This window comes from Ahaetulla prasina, chromosome 5 (genome assembly GCF_028640845.1).
Source record: "Ahaetulla prasina isolate Xishuangbanna chromosome 5, ASM2864084v1, whole genome shotgun sequence".
NCBI lineage: Eukaryota > Metazoa > Chordata > Lepidosauria > Squamata > Colubridae > Ahaetulla > Ahaetulla prasina.
In genome coordinates, this window is record NC_080543.1 from 84522944 (window position 1) to 84546118 (window position 23175).

The window sequence follows — 23175 nt, forward strand, 5'->3', positions numbered from 1 at the left end:
CTGTAGCTGGTTTAGCTTAGTTAGAAGAATGTCTGGAATGATGGTATTGAATGCTGAACTAAAGTCTACAAAAAGGACCCTTGCATAGGTCTTTGGAGACTCAAGATGTTGTAGGATGTAGTGCAGAGCCATATTAACAGCATCATCTGTTGATCTATTTGCTCGGTATGCAAATTGCAAGGGGTCTAAGAGCGGATTCGTGATGGTTTTCAGGTAGGAAAGCACTAGCCTTTCAAAGGTTTTCATGACTACAGATGTTAGAGCAACTGGTCTGTAGTCATTCAGTTCCTTGATGATGGGCTTCTTCGGCACTGGGATGATGGTAGAGCGTTTGAAGCAAGAAGGAACATAGCACATCTCTAGTGATTTATTGAAAATATGGATGAAGATGGGGGCCACTAAATCTCTTTTTCTATTAATCCCATTTTGGGTTTAGTTAATTCCATTTTTGTTTTAATATCCTTTTTATGTGAAGATTTCTGTAGCTCTTTCTCAAGTTTATTTATTTATTTATTTATTTTGTCACAACATCATACAAAAAGATTATATAGTATATACACATATAAACATATATAGGAAGAAGAAAAGAAAAACAATAGGACAGGAACGGTAGGCACGTTTGTGCGCTTATGCACGCCCCTTATGGTCCTCTTAGGAATGGGGTGAGGTCAATAGTAGAAAGTTTTTGGTTAAAGCTTTTAGGATTATGGGAAGAGACCACAGAGTCAGGTAAAGTATTCCAAGCACTGATGATTCTGTTGCAGAAGTCATATTTTCTGCAATCTAGATTAAAGCGGTTTACATTAAGTTTAAACCTATTGGTTGCCCTTGTATTATTGCAATTAAAGCTGAAGTAGTCTTTGACAGGAAGGACATTACAATAGATGATTCTGTGAGTTAAACTTAGGTCTTGTCGAGGCGACGGAGTTCAAGTTTTCTAATCCTAGGATTTCAAGTCTGGTGGGATAAGGTATTTTGTTGTTTTCAGAGGAATGGAGAACTCTTCTTGTAAAATATTTCTGGACACGTTCAATTGTATTGATGTCAGAGATGTGGTGAGGGTTCCAAACAGGTGAGCTGTATTCTAGAATTGGTCTAGCAAATGTTTTATATGCTCTGGTTAGTAGTGTGGTGTTTTTGGAAAAGAAGCTACGCAAAATTAGGTTTACAACTCTTAGAGCTTTTTGCTATGTAGTTGCAGTGGGCTTTGGCACTTAGATCATTTGACATGAAAACTCCAAGGTCTTTAACGGATGGGGTCGTCTGTAAGGTAATGTCCATCTAGTATGTACTTAGTTTTAGGTTCTTTTTCCTATATGTAAGACTGAGCATTTGCTGGTTGAAATTTGGAGCTGCCAATTTTAGACCAAGCGGTTAGATGGTCAAGGTCGTTTTGAATGATAGAAGTGTTGTCTGTGGTGTTAAATAGTTTGACATCGTCAGCAAAGAGAACACAATTACTTGAGATATGGTCACAAAGATCATTAATGTATAGAATAAAGAGTGTTGGTCCAAGGACGCTGCCTTGAGGAACGCCACTCTTGACAGGAACAGGATTTGATAAAGCATTGCCAATTTTGACCACTTGTTGTCTGTTAGACAGAAAAGCAGATATCCATTTGTGGAGGGGTCCTGAGATGCCATAGGATGTTAGTTTAAGGAGAAGTTTATCGTGTACTACTGAGTCAAAAGCTTTGCAGAAGTCTATGTAGATTGCATCTATTGATTTGCCTTGATCTAGATTTGAAGTCCATATGTTTTTGCAGTGGAGAAGTTGTAAGTTACATGATAACTTTTCCTGAAACCAAATTGTTTGTTGGAGAGTAGGTTGTTAGTTTCTAAGTGTGAGGTAATGGATTGGTTGATGATAGATTCCATGACTTTGCAGGTGACGAGCAAAGGGAGATCGGTCTATAGTTTTCGACTAAGCTGGGGTCTCCTTTTTGAAGATGGGGATGACTGTGGCTAGTGACCAAAGTTTGGGAAGAGAACTGGTAGTGAAAGCTTTATCAAAGATAATACTTAGGGGTTCAGCTATATTAATGGAAAGTTTTTAAGAAATATGCACATAGTCCATCGGGTCCAATAAGCGATGGTTTTAAGTTGTGAAGAGCTTTACCAACGTTGTCTTCTGTGAAATCTATATGAGTTAAATCATCATAGTCATTGCTGGTTCGTTTGTGGAATGTTGGATATGTGTTATCGGAGTTAACAAAAACTGAGCCAAAGAAAATGTTGAAGAGGTTTGCTTTGACTGTTTCGTCATTGCATTCTTTGTTGTTAGAATCTTTTAGTGGTGGGATGGATCTTGAGTCTTTAAGTTTATTGTTGACAAAATTATAAAAGGCACGATTGGAATTTGTGCGTAGAAGGTTTTCTTCTTGCTTGGTGTGGTAATTTGTGCATTCAGTTTTTATTTGGTTGCATATGTTTCTGTAGCGGTTTCTGAAGTTTGTAACATAGCCTTCTTTTTTCTTTTCAGAGGATTTTTTTGATTGAAGCTTTTTATTGATATGGGTAGTTTGCTTTTCTTGGACATGGTAGTCATTCGTGGTACATATAATTTAATGACTCTATTGATTTCAAGTAGGAAGACTCTATAGAGGTCATCAGCGGTTATGCAGGTTGCAAACAGATTTTGCCAGTTCAGAAATGAAAGATCGTTGTTTATAAGGTCGTAATTGGCTTTCTTGAAGTTGTAGTTGGGAGTTCTGTTGTTATGACGATTTAAGTATGGACGTATATTGGGACGAAAATCAATCATGCAGTGGTCACTGTTTGAAAAAGGTTCTTTAATTTGTAGTCCGTAAATTGAGTTTGGATTGTTGCAGAAGATGAGGTCAAGGCAGTTGTTGAGTCTTGTATTGTTAGTTACAAGTTGTTCAAGACCTAGGTTTGTAACAGCGTTGTATAGTGTAGTATGGATTGGGTCAGTTGAACATTCATTAGTTGTCCAGTTAATGAGAGGTAGATTTAAGTCACCCAGGAAGATGAGAGGGTATGGGCAAGAGGTAGCCCATGTTAGCATTGAGGTTAGCATATTTGCGTGGGTAATGTCATAGTCGGGGGCTCTGTAGCATAGTAAGAATCGAAGAGTAGTGTCAAGGGATAGGTCGCATACTATAGTTTCAGGAAGAGAGAGTTTATGTGCTACTTGGATATTTTTTAGATTCAGTTCCTCATAACCAGCCTCTAATGTTTTATAAGCTTGATTTTTCTTGTTGTTTCTTTTCCTTTTGTAGTCTATTATCAGACCTCTTGCAAAGGCCTTCATTGTATCCCAATGATTTTGTATTGATGTATCCACTTTTATATTTTCTTTAAAGAAAAAGCCAATTCCTTCTCCATTTTCTGTACAAATTCCTTATCTTTTAATACTGTGTTATTTAAGGTCCATCTGGATCTTCTCCTTTGTCCTTTCCAGTTCATCGTCATAGGATTATGATCTGCCCAGGTACTGGCTTCTATATCAATTTCTTCTATATTAGAAGTCAATTTCATTGTCATCCATATCATATTCATTCTAGACCATGATGAATGTCTATTTGAATAAAAACTGTATTGTTTGTTTTCAATATTTCTTTCTCTCCATGCATCTTTTAAATTTATTTCCTCTATCATTTTGAAAAAAGATTTCGGAAGAATCTTTCATTTTGCTTTGTTGCCTTTTGCGTATTGTAATCTAATATCTCATTCACTATACCATTAAAATCTCCCGTCATACAAGTATTGTCATAATCCAGGTCAATTATTTTCATATGCAATTTTCTATAAAAATCTTCTTGGTTATCATTTGGAGCATATATTGCTATTAGAAGTATTTTCATATTATTATCTATTATTTCCACCATCAAAATTCTGCCATCTCCATCTATATATACTTGCTTCGCCAAAATTGTATCTCATATATAAGACTACTCCTCTTTTCTTACATTGTGGCAATGAAGTAAATATTTTCCGCAGTTTTGGCTGTACCAATAGTTGTTCATATTGTTTTTTAATATGTACCTCTTGTAAACAGATTATATCAAATTTTAATTTCTTTAATTTATGGAATTTTTTTCTTCTTTTGGAGGCTGAATTAAGTCAATTTATGTTTATAGTTATCAATTTTTTTTCTTCCATATTCATACTTTGTAGGAAAGATTTTTTGCTCTAGATCTTGGTTCATGTTTTTCTCTGCCTTCCAAATTGCCACCCACTGCACCTTCCTCTTTTTCAATCATTAGTAGTAATTCTTCTTGTAATTCAAGCAATGAGACTTCTTTGGTTGTCTCCACTTCTTTCTCTCTAAAATATTCTGCATAAAATGTTCTAGTTTTATCAATTGAAACTATTCTGTATTTTTGTTGTTGCCATGTAAACACCAAGTCTTCTGGTATCAGCCATCTGTAACTCATGCTTTTCTGGAGCAGTATTTTAATAAAAAAATGATATTCTCCTCTCATCTCTTTTTATTTCAGTGTTTTATCACTTGTGCCCTGAAGTATTTGCACTTTAATCAATTTTTTAGTAAATCTTATGAGGACTTATCTTGGTAATTTATTCCTTTTTGCATATCTAGTGTACACTCAAAATATCTCATCCATGCCATCCATCATCTTTTCCTTACTGATTTCTAAAGCTTCTGCTAGAATGTCTACCATTTTTCTTTTTGCCAGGTTTTCTCCCGTCTCTTCTTCTATATTTTGGAATCTAAGATAAAATTCTGATCTATCCATCTCCCATCCCAGTATTCCACTCTTGTCTCGTTCAACTTCATCTAGTCTACTGTCAATATCTCTGATTTTTTTATCTCTTTGTTCTTCTTTTTCCTCAATTTTTTGAAGTCTTTTCTCATATTTTTTCATCATTTGTTGTATATTCTCATCTATTTTTTCTGTTCTTTGCTCAGTTTTCTCTGTTCTCTTTTCAATATTCTCCACTTCTGTTTGTAATTTTTGAATTCCTTGCCAAATCATTTGTAGTGTCACCTCCTTATCCTTCTCTCTCTCTTTTTCTTTCTTTTGTTGTAACATCATCTGTATTGATCTTTCACCTTCGGATGGTGACGAAGCTAGAGTTGATGAAGCAGACCCAAATGTTGTTGCCTTCCTACTCATATAACATATAACATATAACATCAGAGTTGGAAGGGACCTTGGAGGCCTTCTAGTCCAACCCCCTGCCCAGGCAGGAAACCCTACACCATCTCAGTCAGATGGTTATCCAACATTTTCTTAAAAATTTCCAGTGTTGGAGCATTCACAACTTCTGAAGGCAAGTCGTTCCACTTATTAATTGTTCTAACTGTCAGGAAATTTCTCCTTAGTTCTAAGTTGCTTCTTTCTTTGATCAGTTTCCACCCATTGCTTCTTGTTCTACCCTCAGGGGCTTTGGAGAACAGCCCGACTCCCTCTTCTTTGTGGCAGCCCCTGAGATATTGGAACACAGCTATCATGTCTCCCCTAGTCCTTCTTTTTGTTAAACTAGACATGCCCAGTTCCTGCAACCGTTCTTCATATGTTTTATCCTCCAGTCCCCTAATCATCTTTGTTGCTCTTCTCTGCACTCTTTCTAGAGTCTCAACATCTTTTTTACATCGTGGCGACCAAAACTGGATGCAATATTCCAAGTGTGGCCTTACCAAGGCATTATAAAGTGGTACTAGCACTCATTTCAACATAATCTTCAGGTTCTTCTATACCTTAATCCACTTATATGTAGGGCAAAAATTCTCCCAAATAACAATAAAAAAAGAGAAGGGAGAAGGCCAAAAGAAAAAACAACAACCATAAAAATATAAAGAAAGGGGGGGGGGGAACCAAAGAGAAAAAAAAGGAAAAAAGGAAAAAAAAGACTTTTCAGACTCTTGTATGTCTTAATCCAGTTAGTCCAATTATTCAAAGGTGTAATAATCACATTAACAATCTTCAGTCAGAGAGGGGGGAAAGGGAAAAAAAGGAAAGGGAAAAAGGCTGAGGACGGAAAGGAGAAACTTTCCTCTATGAATTCTCAGATGCTATTTGCAGCTCTCTTTCCAGAGTCACTGCAATCTTCTCCTTTTCAATTTCAATTTCAGACTCCTACTATTTGTAGGTCCCAGAAGAGAACCTGAATAAACAATCTTGCCAGTTGTCTTTGATGCTCTCCCCACTATCTTATCTGGAATAAGCTCAGAGTCTTTGAAGTGAAACAGCTGCTATTTATTTACATGCAGAAAGAGAAAAGTAAACAAAATTTACAATCCAGTAGATGGCAATGTTGCTTAGTTTTTCCTCTACTTTCCTTCCTAAAGTCCAATACACATGCATAAAAAATATTGGGGGAAAAAGATTTTTAAAAAAACAGAGCCAGCAAGAAATTGTTCTATAAAGGCACTGGGAGTTTGAAAAGGTTTTTTTTTTTTAAAAAAAAGAGAAGTGGAAATTTTCAGTCCAATCCAGTTCCAATTAACAAATGAAATCATCCATAGGCATCCACATAAAGGGAAAAAAATAAAGTAAAAAATCAGAAAAAAGAAAACCCTTTGACTCAGGCTTAATTCCACTGCTTAGCTTCTTCTGTCCTCAATTTTAACTGTATTTTTTCCTTCTGAAGGTGTTTTCTCTAATCGTTTATTTAAAAAGAAGTCTCTCACCACACCCACATGCTGCTTTCACTCTCTTCTGGTCCGGAGTTGTCCCAACTTCAGCAACTTAATGGCTGCCTCTTCTCCGCCAGAAAAAAGGGCTTTTCATGGATCAACCAGGAACTTTGTGGTGTCCCTGGGATCGTCAGGATGTGCCTTTCTCAATCACCATCTCTATGGGATGGTGAGGTCCCAAGGGGATCTTCCAGCGAGGGAGATATCGAGGGCGATCTGGGAACTACCCGATTGCCTGTCATGTTGTTGCGACATCAGCTCTGCCCTCTCAAGGATGGAGTCTTGAAGTTTGTCATCAGAGCTATCCCATTGCTAAAAGCAATGTTTTTGCCCTGTATGATTCTGTGACTAAAACCATGTATCTTGGACTCTGGGACTGATTACTTGAATGCAGATCTTATTTGTACTCTGACTTTTTTCCCCCCCTGTAGCCTCTGCTGTTTGGAAACCTTTTCCACCTTGGCTGATTTCTGGCTTTTGGTAGGTTGTTTTTCTTCTTAGCTGGTTGTTGCTTTCTGGAAAGAAAGTTTAGCAAGTCTAGTTAAAATCAAAGATTTCTTTCTGGCAACAGGAACCTGCCACTGAAAAAATATGGTTATTTCTTGCTTATGCTTATATATACTGTTGTGACAAATAAATAAATAAAATAAATAAATAAAATAAATTTCAGTAAGTCATTTGACACATCTACTTCTTGGTAAGCTAGAAAAATGTGGAATAGACAATATCACCACCAGAAGGATTTGTAACTGGCTGACAAACCATACTCAATGAGTAGTCCTTAATGGTATTACATCCACATGGAGAGAAGTAAGCAGTGGGGTAGCACAAGGCTCAGTCTTAGGTCCAGTACTTTTCAATATCTTCCTAAATGACTTAGATGAGGGAATAGAAGGGGAACTCATCAAATTTGCAGATGATATTAAACTGGCAGGAATAGCCAATACCCCAGACAAGCTGAGGATCAAAGAAGATCTTGAACAATGGGCCCTATCCAACAAAATGAATTTTAATTTGGAGAAAAGCAAAACTTTACATTTATACAGGAAAAATCAAAGGTATAAGTACTGATTAGGCAAGATCTGGCTCAAAAACAGTAACTGTGAGAGGGAACTTGGAGTCCTAGTGGATGATCACTTGAATATGAGCCAGCAATGTGCAGCAGCAGCCAAAAAAGCTAATACAATCCTGGGTTGTATAAACAGAGGCATAGAATCAAGATCACATGAAGTATTAGTGCCACTTTACAAAATCCTAGTAAGACCACACCTGGAATACTGCAACCAATTGTGGTCACCATATTACTTAAAAGATGTTGAAACCTTGGAAAAAGTTCAGAGAAGAGCAACTAAGATGATCAAAGGCCTGGAGACTAAACCATATGAAGAATGGGTGCAGGTTTTGGGTCTGGCTAGTCTAAAGAAAAGAAGACTAGGGGTGACATGATAGCAGTATTTCAGTATTTGAGAGGCTTCCACAAAGAAGAGGGAGTCAAATTATTCTCCAAAGCACCAAAGGGCAGGACAAGAAATAATAGTTGGAAACTAAACAAAGAGAGAAGCAACCTGGAATTAAGGTGAAATTTCCTAACAGTGAGGACAATTAACCAGTGGAACAGCTTGCCTTCAGAAGTCATGGGTTCTCCATCACTGGAGGTTTTTAAGAAGAGACTGGACAGTCACTTATCTGAGATGTTGTAGGCTCTCTTGCTTGAGCAGCAGGCTGGACTGGAAGACCTTCAAGGTTCCTTCCAGATTCTATTCTATTCTATTCTATTCTATTCTATTCTATTCTATTCTATTCTATTCTATTCTATTCTATTCTACTCTACTCTACTCTACTCTACTCTACTCCACTCCACTCCACTCCACTCCACTCCACTCCACTCCACTCCACTCCACTCCACTGTACTCTTTCAATTATTCTAACTTGTTGATTAAGTTCATCCTGCTTTTCATTCAAGGAGCCCAGATCAATTGTCTATAATTTCCTGTAATTGTGGAATTACTGAGGATTCATCCATACAGCCTGCTTACTATAATACAATTATGTCCTACTTACCATGTTTCTGCTTTCAGGTTGGAAGCACTGAGATACATCCAGGGGGAAAGGATTAGCCGGTGATATCATCATTGCCTGGGGAATGCCTAGTTGGGGGCTCCTTCCATGTCCCTGTTAATGTGCCCACCACATTAGTGATATCTACTTATCTACTCACGTTTGAATGCTTTCAAACTGCTAAGTGGGCAGGAGCTGAAGTGAATGACAGGAACTCACCCCATCACTTAGCAGCACTCAGGTTTTAAACATGGGTTTACTGATTGTTAACCAGCATTCTAACCATGTGAGCTACCTCACTCCTTCCCATTTATTATTAGCTGATTACATCACTCCACACCAGAGAATCCTGTCTTAGATGACAGTTGCTCTGCAACGTAATTCAACAAACAAATTTGCTTTATTACTATGCTATACATATTGACCTATTGTTTTCTTTATGTATTTGTATAGTTATAGATTGTGAATTTAAGAATGCCTGTACAATACATAAATAGAGGAACAGGAAAAAAAAGTTGAGGATATTTTACTCTGAAATGTTCTGTTTAGTTTTTAAACAAACATGTTTGCAGTGTGTAGTGCTGAAAACATAAAGGCAAAGTAGAAGTTATTTGCCAGATAGTTCACTTTAATAATATGCTTACCTGTCATAGCAGGAGTGGTGGGATTCAAATAATTTAACAAACCAGTTCTCTGCCCTAATGACCGGCTGGGTGGGCATGGCTGGGTAGACATGGCCAGGGGCATGGCCAGGGGACGTGACAGCACTCAGCCTCCTATAGCACTCTGCGAGTCAAAACAGGGCACCCGGGATAATTACAAAATGTGGGCTTTGCTTTGTGACATCCAGATCCAGCAAGCAAGGGGTATGAACTTCACAGAAAATACGCTTTTCTTTGGTTATGAAAAAATATCCCCAGGACTTCCCATTTGTCATCGGAGTGGGACAGGTGTGGCTACAAGTCTCTGCGAAGCCCAGCTGATTTCTGCCTGCCTGCAGGGTCTTTGGAGTCAAACATCACCTTGTAGAGGTGAAAGGAAAGGAAGAATCCTGTAGATCGCAAGTGGACGGCAGTCCACTTTAGTGGATATGGGAAAATCTTCCTGACAGGCGGAGAAGAAGATGGCCATTAATGGCTTAACCAAAGCTCTGACAGCCAGAACAAGCAAGCATGAAGAAAAGCAGAAAAGAAATAGTGTATCGGATTGGGGTAAGGATTGCCTAATTTCTACCCAGAACCTAAACTAAATTCACCAAAATATTTTTGTGAAGAAGGGAGACTCCAGAGAGAAGGAAGGAGGGAATTGTTACTCTTTCCCCACTCCAGAAGCGGCAAGTGAAAGTTTTGAGTGGATTATACACCCATTGGAGATGAGAGTGAAGCAAGGAAATAACTATTTTTAATTGAAAGAGAAAGACTGGACTGAGTACCTTAATAAGAGATTTTTCAAGATATAGATATGATGCATTTCTTTTGAGTTATTTTTTCTAAACCTCTTTTTTGGCTACACAGTGAGAGTTTTCCCCCCTCTTTTTTATTATTATTTTTCTCTTTCAAGACACCTAACTTACAGTGGAAAGGAAAAAGAAAGTAAGGCTGCCATCTGCTGGCTGAAGTTGGTATATACAAGAAGAAATACTTTGAATTGGTTAGACTCAATAAAAGACTGATAATTCTTTGTTTTGAGTACTGCTACATCTTGTGCTAGGGAATAGATTCTGTCTAACAGACAACAAGTGGTCAAAATTGGCAATGCTTTATCAAATCCTGTTCCTGTCAAGAGTGGCGTTCCTCAAGGCAGTGTCCTTGGACCAACACTCTTTATTCTATACATTAATGATCTTTGTGACCATATCTCAAGTAATTGTGTTCTCTTTGCTGACGATGTCAAACTATTTAACACCACAGACAACACTTCTATCATTCAAAATGACCTTGACCATCTAACCGCTTGGTCTAAAAATTGGCAGCTCCAAATTTCAACCAGCAAATGCTCAGTCTTACATATAGGAAAAAAGAACCCTAAAACTAAGTACATACTAGATGGACATTACCTTACAGACGACCCCCATCCCGTTAAAGACCTTGGAGTTTTCATGTCAAATGATCTAAGTGCCAAAGCCCACTGCAACTACATAGCAAAAAACTCTAAGAGTTGTAAACCTAATTTTGCGTAGCTTCTTTTCCAAAAACACCACACTACTAACCAGAGCATATAAAACATTTGCTAGACCAATTCTAGAATACAGCTCACCTGTTTGGAACCCTCACCACATCTCTGACATCAATACAATTGAACGTGTCCAGAAATATTTTACAAGAAGAGTTCTCCATTCCTTTGAAAACAACAAAATACCTTATCCCACCAGACTTGAAATCCTAGGCTTAGAAAACTTGGAACTCCGTCGCCTTCGACAAGACCTAAGTTTAACTCACAGAATCATCTATTGTAATGTCCTTCCTGTCAAAGACTATTTCAGCTTTAATTGCAACAATACAAGAGCAACTAATAGATTTAAACTTAATGTCAACCGCTTTAATCTAGATTGCAGAAAATATGACTTCTGTAACAGAATCATCAGTGCTTGGAATACTTTACCTGACTCTGTGGTCTCTTCTCATAATCCTAAAAGCTTTAACCAAAAACTTTCTACTATTGACCTCACCCCATTCCTAAGAGGACCATAAGCGCACAAACGTGCCTACCGTTCCTGTCCTATTGTTTTTCTTTTCTTCTTCCTATATATGTTTATATGTGTATATACTATATAATCTTTTTGTATGATGTTGTGACAAAATAAATAAATAAAATAATCTTTTTGTATGATGTTGTGACAAAATAAATAAATAAAATAAAAATAAAATAATAGATTAATGATTAAGCCTTGTTTTGGAAACTACTGTGGGAAAAAGTAAGATTGGGGCAGCTATAGAGAAGAATTCTTTCTGGATCTTGTGGATTATAAATATTTCCGCCGCGAGCTGAAGACTCTTTTATTCCATCAAGCAGGGCTAGCCTAAAAATGCTGTTTTAATGGGGTTTTAGATTGTTATTGTTTAGTTTTTAGGAAAATTTGGCCATAAGTTATATTAATTTTATCCTGTTTTTAACTTGTATAATAATGTGTTTTTAAATTGGCTGTTAACCGCCCTGAGTCCTTCGGGAGAAGGGCGGGATATAAATATGATTAATAAATAAATAAATAAATAATAAATATTTTTGAATAATGGACGCAAAAGTGAAAAGACAAATACTTATTTTGCAGAGGTGAGAAGAAAACTTTGGGTTTAGCTTGACATATTATTATTATTATTATTATTATTATTATTATTATTATTATTATTATCATCATCATCATCATCATCATCATCATCATTTTTGTTTTGGTTTGGTTTTTTATCCCTCTTTTCCCCCCTCTTTTTTCTTAAACATTGAACTACCAAAGTCTGGGAATGCAGCGGGTCCTATGGATTACAAATATTAATTGATAGAATATAAAAGACATTTTTAAGGACAAATAATTTTCCTCTTTCCCTTTTCCCTTTTTGATTATTTTTCCTTTTCTCCGGTGGACTGATTTTGTAAACAATTGGAACAGTAAAAAGTCAAGACTGGAATTACAGCAGCCCCTATGGATTACAAACTGAATTAATTTTGATTTTGGTATTGAAATATCAAAATATTGAGATATCAAGACACTGAGACATTGAAGACTGACTGAACCTAAATTGAAGAGAGTTGAAGCTGTAATATGATTTTATTCTTTTTATATGTGGGTTATCTTTATTGAATATGTGGGATATTGAAGTGTTGGGAAACTACAGGTGGTTAGCTTTTGGTTGGTATATTTTTTCTGGTTGTTAGTAGGATTGATGGAAGTATCCATTGTTAGCTTATAAACAGAGGGAAGAAGGAAAGAAGAAATTAACATTAGCTATTGAGATGTCAACTTCAAATATAACCAGAATAGGGAAGAAGGCATCTTCTACATCGTCATCAGCATCCTCAAGTCCATCCAATCAGCGTTTGACTGAGAGTATGTTGCAGCTGGAAAAATCAAATAAATCTCAAAAAGAGGTATTGGCGATGCTCCAGGCATTACAGGAATCAATGACAAAATGTCACAGTGAGATAAGGAAAGACATAAGGAAATGAGAAACGATACAGGAGAGATGAAAGAAAAAGTTCAACAGGAAGAAAGCAGAACTACTTAACTCATGTTTTGCATCTGTCTTTACACAAAAGGAAAAAAACAGGCCAACCTATCAAAAACAGCACCACAAAAAACAGATTAGGAACACAAGTTAAAATAGGGAAGAAAATGGTAAATGAATACCTGTCTACCCTAGATGAGTTCAAATCACCAGGAATAGATGGATTATACCTCAAGGTTCTGAAGGAACTGGCAGACGAGATCTCACAACCACTGAACTATATCTTTCAAAGATCCTGGAGCACAGGGGAACTGCCAAAGGACTGGAAAAGAGCTGATGTAGTTCCCATCTTCAAAAAAAGAAAAAAAGTAAATCCAGGAAACTACAGACCTATCAGCCTGACCTCAATACCAGGGGAAATTCTGGAAAAGATAATCAAGCAACGAACCAGCGAACACCTAGAAGCAAGCAAAGTAATAATCAAAAGCCAACATGGGTTTGTCAAAAACAGATCATGCCAGACTAGTCTTATTGCATTCTTTGACAAAGTAACAAAATTAGTGGACCAGAGGAATGCTGTTGATATAATTTACTTGGACTTCAGTAAAGCATTTGATAAAGTAGACCATAACCTACTACTAGATAAAGTAGAAAAATGTGGGTTAGACAGCATCACCACCAGATGGATTCGTAACTGGCTGACCAACCGCACTCAACGTGTAGTCCTCAATGGAACTACATCTACATGGAGGGAAGTATGCAGTGGAGTACCCCAAGGCTCTGTTTTAGGCTCAGTACTCTTCAACATCTTCATCAATGACTTGGATGAGGGGATAGAGGGGGAACTCATCAAATTTGCAGATGACACTGAACTCACAGGAATAGCCAACACTCCAGAAGATAGGCTTAAAATACAGAAGAATCTTGACAGACTTGAACATTGGGTGCTATCTAACAAAATGAAATTCAACAGTGAAAAAAGTAAGGTTCTACATTTAGGCAAGAAAAACAAAATGTACAGGTACAGTATATGTGATATCTTGCTCAGTAGTAGTAACTGTGAGAGGGATCTTGGAGTCTTAGTGGACAGCCATTTAAATATGAGCCAGCAATGTGCAGCAGCTGCCAAAAAAGCCAACACAGTTCTAGGCTGCATAAACAGAGGGATAGAATCAAGATCACTTGAAGGGTTAATATCACATGATAAGGCCACACTTGGAATACTGCATTCAGTTTTGGTTGCCATCTATAAAAAAGATGTGGAGACTCTAGAAAGAGTGCAGAGAAGAGCAACAAAAATGATTAGGGGCCTGGAGGCTAAAACCATTAGTGGGTTTCACTTACTTTGCTACCGGTTCGCTCACACATGCATGCACGCTTTGCGAGAAGTTGTAAATGCTCCAACACTGGAAGTTTTAAAGAAGATTTTGGATAACCATTTGTCTGAAGTGGTGTAGGGTTTTCCGCCTAGGCAGGGGGGTTGGACTAGAAGACCTCCAAGGTCCTTTCCAACTCTGTTATTCTATTTCTATTATTAACTTGGAAAAAAATGTATTTTATAAAGACATTTTAAATGAGAATGGTGAACTTAAAACTAGACAACAATTACAAAACCAAGGGGTGGATTTAGCTTGCTGGCCATATCTGCAAATACAATCAAGATACAAGAAAGATGTAAAAACATGGGGTCTTTATAAAGAACCAACAATAAGAACCAACTTGATAAGTTCTTATTAGGGACAGATGAAAAACTGATTTAAAAAATATATAATTATTTACTGTTATAAAATGGAAGAGGACCAAGTCAAAGAAACAATGATTGTATGGGCAAAAAATTTGGTTACACTATAAAATTAGATAAATGGCAAAAACTTTGGGATAGGAACTATAAACTGACAATGGATACTGCCTATAAGGGAAATCTATATAAAATGTTTTATAGGTGGCATTTGCCACCAGCAAGATTGGCAAAAATGTTTATCAATATGTCTGCCTATGTTGGAAATGTAATCAGACCCCAGATACTTATTACCATATGTGGTGGACTTGTATGAAAGCAAGAAAATATTGGAAGAAAATTCATACTTGGTTGGAAAAGATGATCAAGCAACATATAGCTCTGAAATCAGAAATATTTTTATTGGGTATAACGCCGGAGAGTTAGATAAAGAGACTATATATTTAGTTTTGCATGTACTGGCAGCAGCAAGGATTGTATTTGCACAGTATTGGAGAAATGGGAACACTCCATCAGATGAAGATGTAATTGGGAAAATATTAGGCTGTGCAGAGATGGATAGACTGACTTTAAAAATAAAAGACACAGAAGACACAGAATATTACTTGATATGGAATAGATTTTATGAGTGGTTAGAGATAAGAGGTAGAAATTAGATGAAGAAAGATTATTGCTATATATGAATTAAATATAAAGATGGTTTATAATTATAAATATGCCAATATAATTAACAGAATTATAAATAAGCTAATATAAAGAGAAATTTAGCCAAAACCATTCTGTTATATTATTAATATTGTTACCAATATATGTATTTATATTTCTTTTTGTTTTCTCTTCATTTTTCTTTTGTAAATAATATACCCTGACTTTATACTGTATTCAAAATGTTTATGAATTTAAAAAAAAGAAGAAAAGAAATACCCCCAAAGTCAGATGTACACTAATTGTAGACCGACTTTTAGCTACACATCTTCCCAGCAAACAGCAAACTTTGAAGCTCCAGGTAAAGAGGATTCATTTGTGGATGAGTAACCACAGTTTGCATGTTGGAGGTTTCTAAAGGAAGTTGTATTTTAAAGCACATTTGAGGGAGGGGTGCAAAATAGCCCTTCTCTGCCTGAGACTGTAGAGACCTGGCACCAATCAAAACACTGTTTGTGAAGCAACTGATCAACACTGACAAGGTAAGCTATTAGTATATGAAAATAAGAGCAAACTCTACTCCCTTCTAATACTGATGATGTTACCTAGTTTGGTAATGAAACATCTGCAAGAAAACTATCAAGCTCAGAGAGCACCAAGGACCCCTCAGCTCAACCCTGAGCTACAAATACTCTCTTCTATCAATAAACACTTTTTGGTTAGAGGAACTCAGAGCCTGCCTTATATGAGATGGCTCCCAGTGAATTTCATTCTAAATTTTGATATGATTTCTATAAATAAGGAATGTAGAATTATAATGGCTGATGGAATGAGGTGGAAATGAGGCTTTTGCATTATGATGGCTCTGGGGTGTGGTGGGAGTGAGAATTTTGCATTATGATTGCTCATACATAAGTGGTAGTTGCTGCAGGATTTTGCAAGAGGTCGTTCAGGCCAAATATGGGCTATGTGGGGGACAGCCTCCCAGCTGATTGGCACAGCTGGTCCATTCGTCACCTCCCAGCTTATCAGCACGGCTCCCAGTCATACCCCTGTAGACTCCACATCCAATTCTGGTGGACAGGGCCAGCCAGTGGTGGGATCAACTGGTTCACCAAACTATGCAAAAAATTAAGAGCTGAATCGCTCCACTGCATAGCAGATTAAAAAGTAGTGATAGTATTAGACTCCCTTTCTTTTCATTGTTTTGAATGTTCAGTAGTGGCCAAAATTGTGGAAACCTTTTGGGAAAAGTGTATTTTCAAGATCTGATGGCTAATAACACCACTTTTTTTGGAGTAGTACCATAAAATTATATTATCAATGGAAATATAATTTAATCTAATGTAATGTTTTTCAACCTTTGTTTGAGAGATAAAAGTGGCTTTTTTTGTGGAATTCTAGATTTTAAGCCAAATTCCTGCAGTCTGCACCAAACAGCCCTTCACACTGAAGTTGAACAGTCAACTTCACATTGCATTTTGCCATTTCATTTTGTATACACCCAGATGATTTTCTTCTGTTATGTAGGCACAGTCTCTTAATTCTTCTATCATCACTTGCTGTTGTGCACCTTTTCCTGCCTTTACCAATGTGGTTTTGTAGTGACGGAGTCTCCTTATACCTCTTCAAAAACTTAGAAATGCCACCTTTGGTTAAGTTTCCACCAATTTTTCTTCTAATTTCTTTATAACTGTAGCCTTGTTCACTTAATAATACTATTTTACATCGCTTTCTGGGAGACCAGTCAACTCTTTGCACCATTACTTTAATTTTATTATGTTTTAGAAGCTCACTAAATAAAAGAATACAAAAAAATCCAGCCAACTTGATAGTGATCACATAACACACTGACAAATGTCCTCCTCTCAGCTTCAATACATGACATCAATAACTGAATCCTACTAATTATATATGACTGTACATTAAATATGTTATTGGATATGAATGTAAAAATAAAACTTTTTTACAAAAAAAAAACCTGAATCCTACAGTGATCTGATTGGCACATTGCCAAAACAAGATGATACCTGTAATGTATTTTGAACTTTGAGAGGGAATTTTGGGCGGGAAAATTGCACGTTGCTGATTGGTTGAAGCCTCAACCAAAAGAGTATTTAAGGAGGGGTTTTTGCCGGTTGTGTTCGCTGGGGTCACAATAAACTAAAGAGCTGTTGTCACTCACTGGTCTCCTGCCTCTTCATTGCCCGAACTTAACATTGGCGACGAAGGTGGGATGTTGAGGCAGTGAGATTGAAAGAAAGAGCTGAAGGAACCAGGAATTCGAAAACCCAGCCAGTTCTCGAAGGCGGAAAATAGCGATGTCCAGCTACATGCTGCCAGTGCCATTCGACCCAGCCAAGGAGAAATGGGGGTCGTACATGGCTCGCTTCGAGTGTTTCCTCGAAGCAAACGAACTACAGGGAGTCTCGGACAATCGGAAGCGAGCATACTTCCTGAGCCACTGCAGTCCAGAGGTCTTCGATACGGCGGAGTCACTCTCAGAGCCAATGCCGGTACAATCGGTACCGTGGCAGACACTACAAACAACACTTCGAGCGCACTACGCACCGGTACCGTCAAAGTTCGTCCAGCGTTTCGAATTGAGGCAACGGGTACAGCAAGAAGGCGAATCAATAAGTGTGTACATGGCCGCATTGAGGAAAGCCGCAAACCACTGCGAGTACAGAGATTTGGAGGATTCCTTACTCGAACAACTCATTTGTGGGGTCAGGGACATCAGACTACAAAGGCGGCTGCTGTCTAAAAGCAACCTGACTTTAGCGATAGCCCTGGACGAAGCCAGAGCTCATGAGATGTCCACCAAGGCGGCGGAGACCTTGCAAAAGCCAAACGCGCAGGGTGCCGGGACAAAGACTACACCGGTCCACAGTGAGGAAGTCCAGGCCGAATCGGAAGGTGAGGAAGAGGAAGAGGTGTTCCACACCAGGAGGCTGGAGAGAGGTGACCGGGACGAATGTGTGAGTTGTTGGGGGCAACACCAACGGCAAAACTGCAGATTCAAAGACGCGGTTTGTCGGCGGTGTGAAAAAAAAGGACACATAGCTCGGGCCTGCCGAGCCCCCCAACCTTCCCCCCAAAAATTCAAACCGACCAATCAGAGCGCAGGAGCAGTGAAGCGGCCCGGGATTGGTCCATTTAAAAAGGGCGCAAAGTTAAACCAGACCACTGTGAGAGTGGGCCACGCATCGACACGACTAGAGAAGAAAATATTTACCCAAGTCTACATTGAAGGGGTGCAGTGCCCCATGGAAGTAGACACTGGGTCGTCAATCACAATTATGTCCTGGGACACCATCGTGAGAGACTTGCCAGCGATCGCTAAATGTCAGCTACAAACCCAGAAGCTGAGAGTGCAGGACTACCAGGGGAATCGGATCCCTGTTCGAGGAGCCACATCCATCCAAGTCAAATATGGACAATTCACAAAGACCCTGCCGATCACCATAGTAAACGGAACTCTACCGAGTTTGCTAGGGCTGGACTGGTTCCGAGCTTTGGGCATGGGAGTGACCGGGGTCCACAGGAGCGATGTCATCCTCAGAGACGAACTACTGAAGGAGTTCGAAGACGTATTCAAGGATTGCCTGGGCAAGTACATGGGGACCCCTATTTCTTTCAACCTTGACCCCCAAGTCGCCCCCATCCGGTTAAAGGCTAGGAGGGTTCCATTCGCCCTAAAGCCTAAAATTGACCGAGAATTGGACAAGCTAGTAAGCCAGGGAATACTAGTCCCCGTCGATCATGCAAAATGGGAGACACCCATAGTAACCCCAGTCAAACCGGACGGTTCGGTCCGGATTTGCACTGACTACAAAGCAACGCTTAACAAAGCATTGCAGAAAAGTGCATACCCTGTTCCAGTGGTGCAACATTTGCTACACTCCTTAGGGCAAGGGCAGGTCTTCGCCAAACTCGATTTGGCCCAAGCCTACCAGCAGCTACCTGTAGATAGCAGCACAGCTGAGGCGCAGACAATTGTCACGCACCACGGGGCTTTCAAATGTAGCGACTCCAGTTCGGAGTTAGCGTAGCCCCAGGGCTCTTCCAGAACCTAATGGAGCGATTATTACAGGGCCTGCCAGGAGTGGTACCATACTTCGACGATGTATTGGTATCAGCTGAAAACTTAGAGGAACTCGGGGTAAAACTAAGGAAGGTGTTGGGCATTTTTAGGTCTGCGGGGCTTAAAGTTAAGCTCAACAAATGCCACATTGGGGTGAAATCTGTAGAATTCCTAGGATACCGAATAGACAGGAAGGATCCACCCACGGAGAGCAAGGTACGGGCCATTAGAAAGGCCCCAGCCCCAAAAATAAAACAGAATTACAGGCATTCTTGGGGCTTGTTAATTTCTATGTATTCTTGAAGAATAAAGCAACAGTAGCCGAAACCGCTACATAAGTTGCTAGCAAAAGCTGTGTGGTCCTGGGGCAGAGAAGAGGCTAGGGCATTTGAGGGGTAAAAACCTTTTGTCCAGCGATAGCCTCCTCATCCAGTACAATGGCACGTTGCCACTAGTGCTAGTTTCGACGCTTCACCATATGGGGTGGGGCGGTGCTCAGCCATAGGTTACCGAATGGAACAGAAGCCCCTATAGCGTATTATTCCGGACGATGTCCTCTGCGGAAAGGAACTACAGCCAGTTAGATAGGAAGCATTGGCCATAGTCTCCGGGGTTAAGAAATTCCACGAATACTTGTTGGGCGAGATTTGAGATAGTCACGGACCACAGACCCCTTCTAGGGCTTTTAGCGGGTGACCGCCCAACACCCGTGGCACTTTCTCCCAGGCTGACCCGATGGACTATTTTCCTAGCGGCATACTCCTACAAATTGCTCCACCGCCCAGGAAAAGACTTAGGGCATGCGGACGCTCTGAGCAGATGCCCTTTACCAGAGACAATTGAAGACCCCACCCCGGGGACACCCGTCTTACTAATTGACTCTTTGGACTCTGGCCCAGTCACATCCAAGCAGGTGGCTAGGGCATCTTATAGAGACATTACAATACGGACTGTAATCGGTTGGGTGCAAAGGGGTTGGCCCGCTGCGCCGGGCGAGCGTTTCAAAGACTTTGCAAAAAAACAATCAGAACTGTCTGTTCAAGGGGGGTGTCTGTTATGGGGGGATAGGGTAGTTATCCCAGAAAATTACGAAAATGTGTTGGAACTGTTGCATGTGGGCCACCCAGGATTGTGCGGATGAAGAGTTTAGCGAGGAGTTATGTATGGTGGCCCTTAATGGATAAGGACATCAGCGACAGGGTAGGAAATGCCAATCCTGCCAAGAGTCGAGGTCGCTACCCCTACAGCCCCAGTTAGAGAGTGGGAGAAACCCCAGGGCCTTGGTCCAGGATTCACATAGATTTTGCGGGCCGTTCCATGGGCAGACCTTTTAATTGTAGTAGATGCCTACTCAAAATGGTTAGAAATAATCCTCATGAAAAGCACAATGGCGAAGCAGTAATCACAGTCCTAAGGCATCTATTCGTAACACACGGCCTGCCCGACACCTAGTCTCTGACAACGGCCCGCAATTCACGGCAAACCAGTTTGAGGGTATTTAGCGGGAGAGGGCATCAGACATGTCCTCTCGGCGCCTTTCCACCCGGCGACGAACGGACTTGCAGAACGTTTCGTTCGGAGCACCAAGGAAGCGCTATCTAGGATAAGTCCAGGCAACTGGCAAACGAAAATAGACACTTTCCTGGCCGTCAACATAGGACCCTTGTGTAACAACTGGCGCAGCCCAGCGGAACTCTTAATGGGCAGGAAACTCAGGTGCCCGCTAGACCGACTAAACCCAACTTATACCCCAGACGGGTACAAGGGTATTCAAGGAAAAACCAGGAAATGACAGTGGGTGACCCAGTATGGGCACACAACTATAGCGAGCCCAACATGGTTAAAGGGAAATTCTGGGCATAAACGGACCCAAATCATACGTAGTAGACATGGAGGACGGCCGGGTATGGAAACGCCACATAGACCAGTTAAGAAAACGTATACCAAACAAACTAGAAACCAAACAACCAGGCCCTGACTACCAATTGTTTGAATCTGCAGCTGACTCAAACCCGAGGCGAGCGGAGGACTTATCTGATTCCGATGAAGTCCAGCGACGCCAACCGGTTCCTCCTGAAGGCAACAGGAACGACTCAGCCAATAATCCAGGGCCGGACGGCCTAGAGGAGGAGCTGGGAGGAACAAACATTCCCTCCGACCAGCTCGACTCTCTCCCAGAGAATGAACGCAGGTCAGAAAGAGTTAGGAGACGCCCTGTTTACCTGCGTGACTACGTAGAGAAATAGCATGTAAATATTATGTAAATAGAGGTACAAAGCGTTCTGGGAGGGAAGGAGTGTAATGTATTTTGAACGGGATGGTTTGGACCAAGATTGCGGTGATACGGGTGAGACGGCTGAGGGTGGTCTTGGTGACATTGTATGGGATGAGTTTGACCCTGTCGCTCCCGAGGACATGGACAGGTTGTTGGGGAGGCTGAATGCCACCACATGTTTACTGGACCCGTGCCCCTCCTGGTTGGTGCTGGCCACGCAGGAGGTGACACGAGGCTGGCTCCAGGCGATTACGAGCGCTTCTTTGGTGGAGGGTGTCTTTCCGGCCACCTTGAAAGAGGCGGTGGTGAGGCCCCTCCTCAAGAAGCCTTCCCTGGACCCGGCTGTTTTAGGTAATTATCGTCCGGTCTCCAACCTTCGCTTCGTGGCATATCAGTTTCCCTTGCACCTGGATGAAACTGTCTATCTAGACCCGTTCCAGTCCGGTTTCCGGCCCGGTTACAGCACGGAGACGGCTTTGGTCGCGTTGGTGGATGATCTCTGGAGGGCCAGGGATAGGGGTTGTTCCTCTGCCCTGGTCCTATTAGACCTCTCAGCGGCTTTCGATACCATCGACCATGGTATCCTGCTGCGCCGGTTGGGGGGTTTGGGAGTGGGAGGCACCGTTTATCGGTGGTTCTCCTCCTATCTCTCGACCGGTCGCAGTCGGTGTTGACAGGGGGCAGAGGTCGGCCCGAGGCGCCTCACTTGTGGGGTGCCGCGGGGTCGATCTCTCGCCCTTCTGTTCTTTATCTACATGAAGCCGCTGGGTGAGATCATCAGTGGTTTCGGTGTGAAGTACCAGCTGTATGCGGATGACACCCAGCTGTGCTTTTCACACGGACCACCCCAACAAAGCTATCGAGTGCTGTCCGGGTGTCTGGAGGCCGTACGGGTCTGGATGGGGAGAAACAGGCTCAAGCTCAATCCCTCCAAGACAGAGTGGCTGTGGATGCCGGCATCCCGGTACAGTCAGCTAAATCCGCGGCTGACCATCGGTGGCGAGTCACTGGCCCCGATGGAGAGGGTGCGCAACTTAGGCGTCCTCCTGGATGAACGGCTGTCTCTAGAAGATCATTTGGCGGCCGTCTCCAGGAGAGCGTTCTACCAGGTTCGCCTGGTGCGCCAGTTGCGCCCCTTTCTGGACCGGGAGGCCCTATGCACGGTCACTCACGCCCTCGTGACGTCTCGCCTGGATTACTGCAACGCTCTCTACATGGGGCTCCCCTTGAAGGGCATCCGGAGGCTACAGTTAGTCCAGAATGCGGCTGCGGGTGATAGATGGAGCCCTCGTGGCTCCCACATAACACCCATCCTGCGCAGGCTGCACTGGCTACCTGTGGCCTTCCGGGTGCGCTTCAAGGTTTTGGTGACCACCTTTAAAGCGCTCCATGGCATAGGGCCGGGTTATCTACGGGACCGCCTACTGCGACCAGATACCTCTCACCGACCCGTGCGCTCTCACAGGGAGGGACTCCTCAGGGTGCCGTCAGCTAGGCAGTGTCGTCTGGCGACGCCCAGGGGAAGGGCCTTCTCTGTGGGGCTCCGCCCTCTGGAGCAGCTCCCCAGGACTCCGTCAACTTCCGGACCTT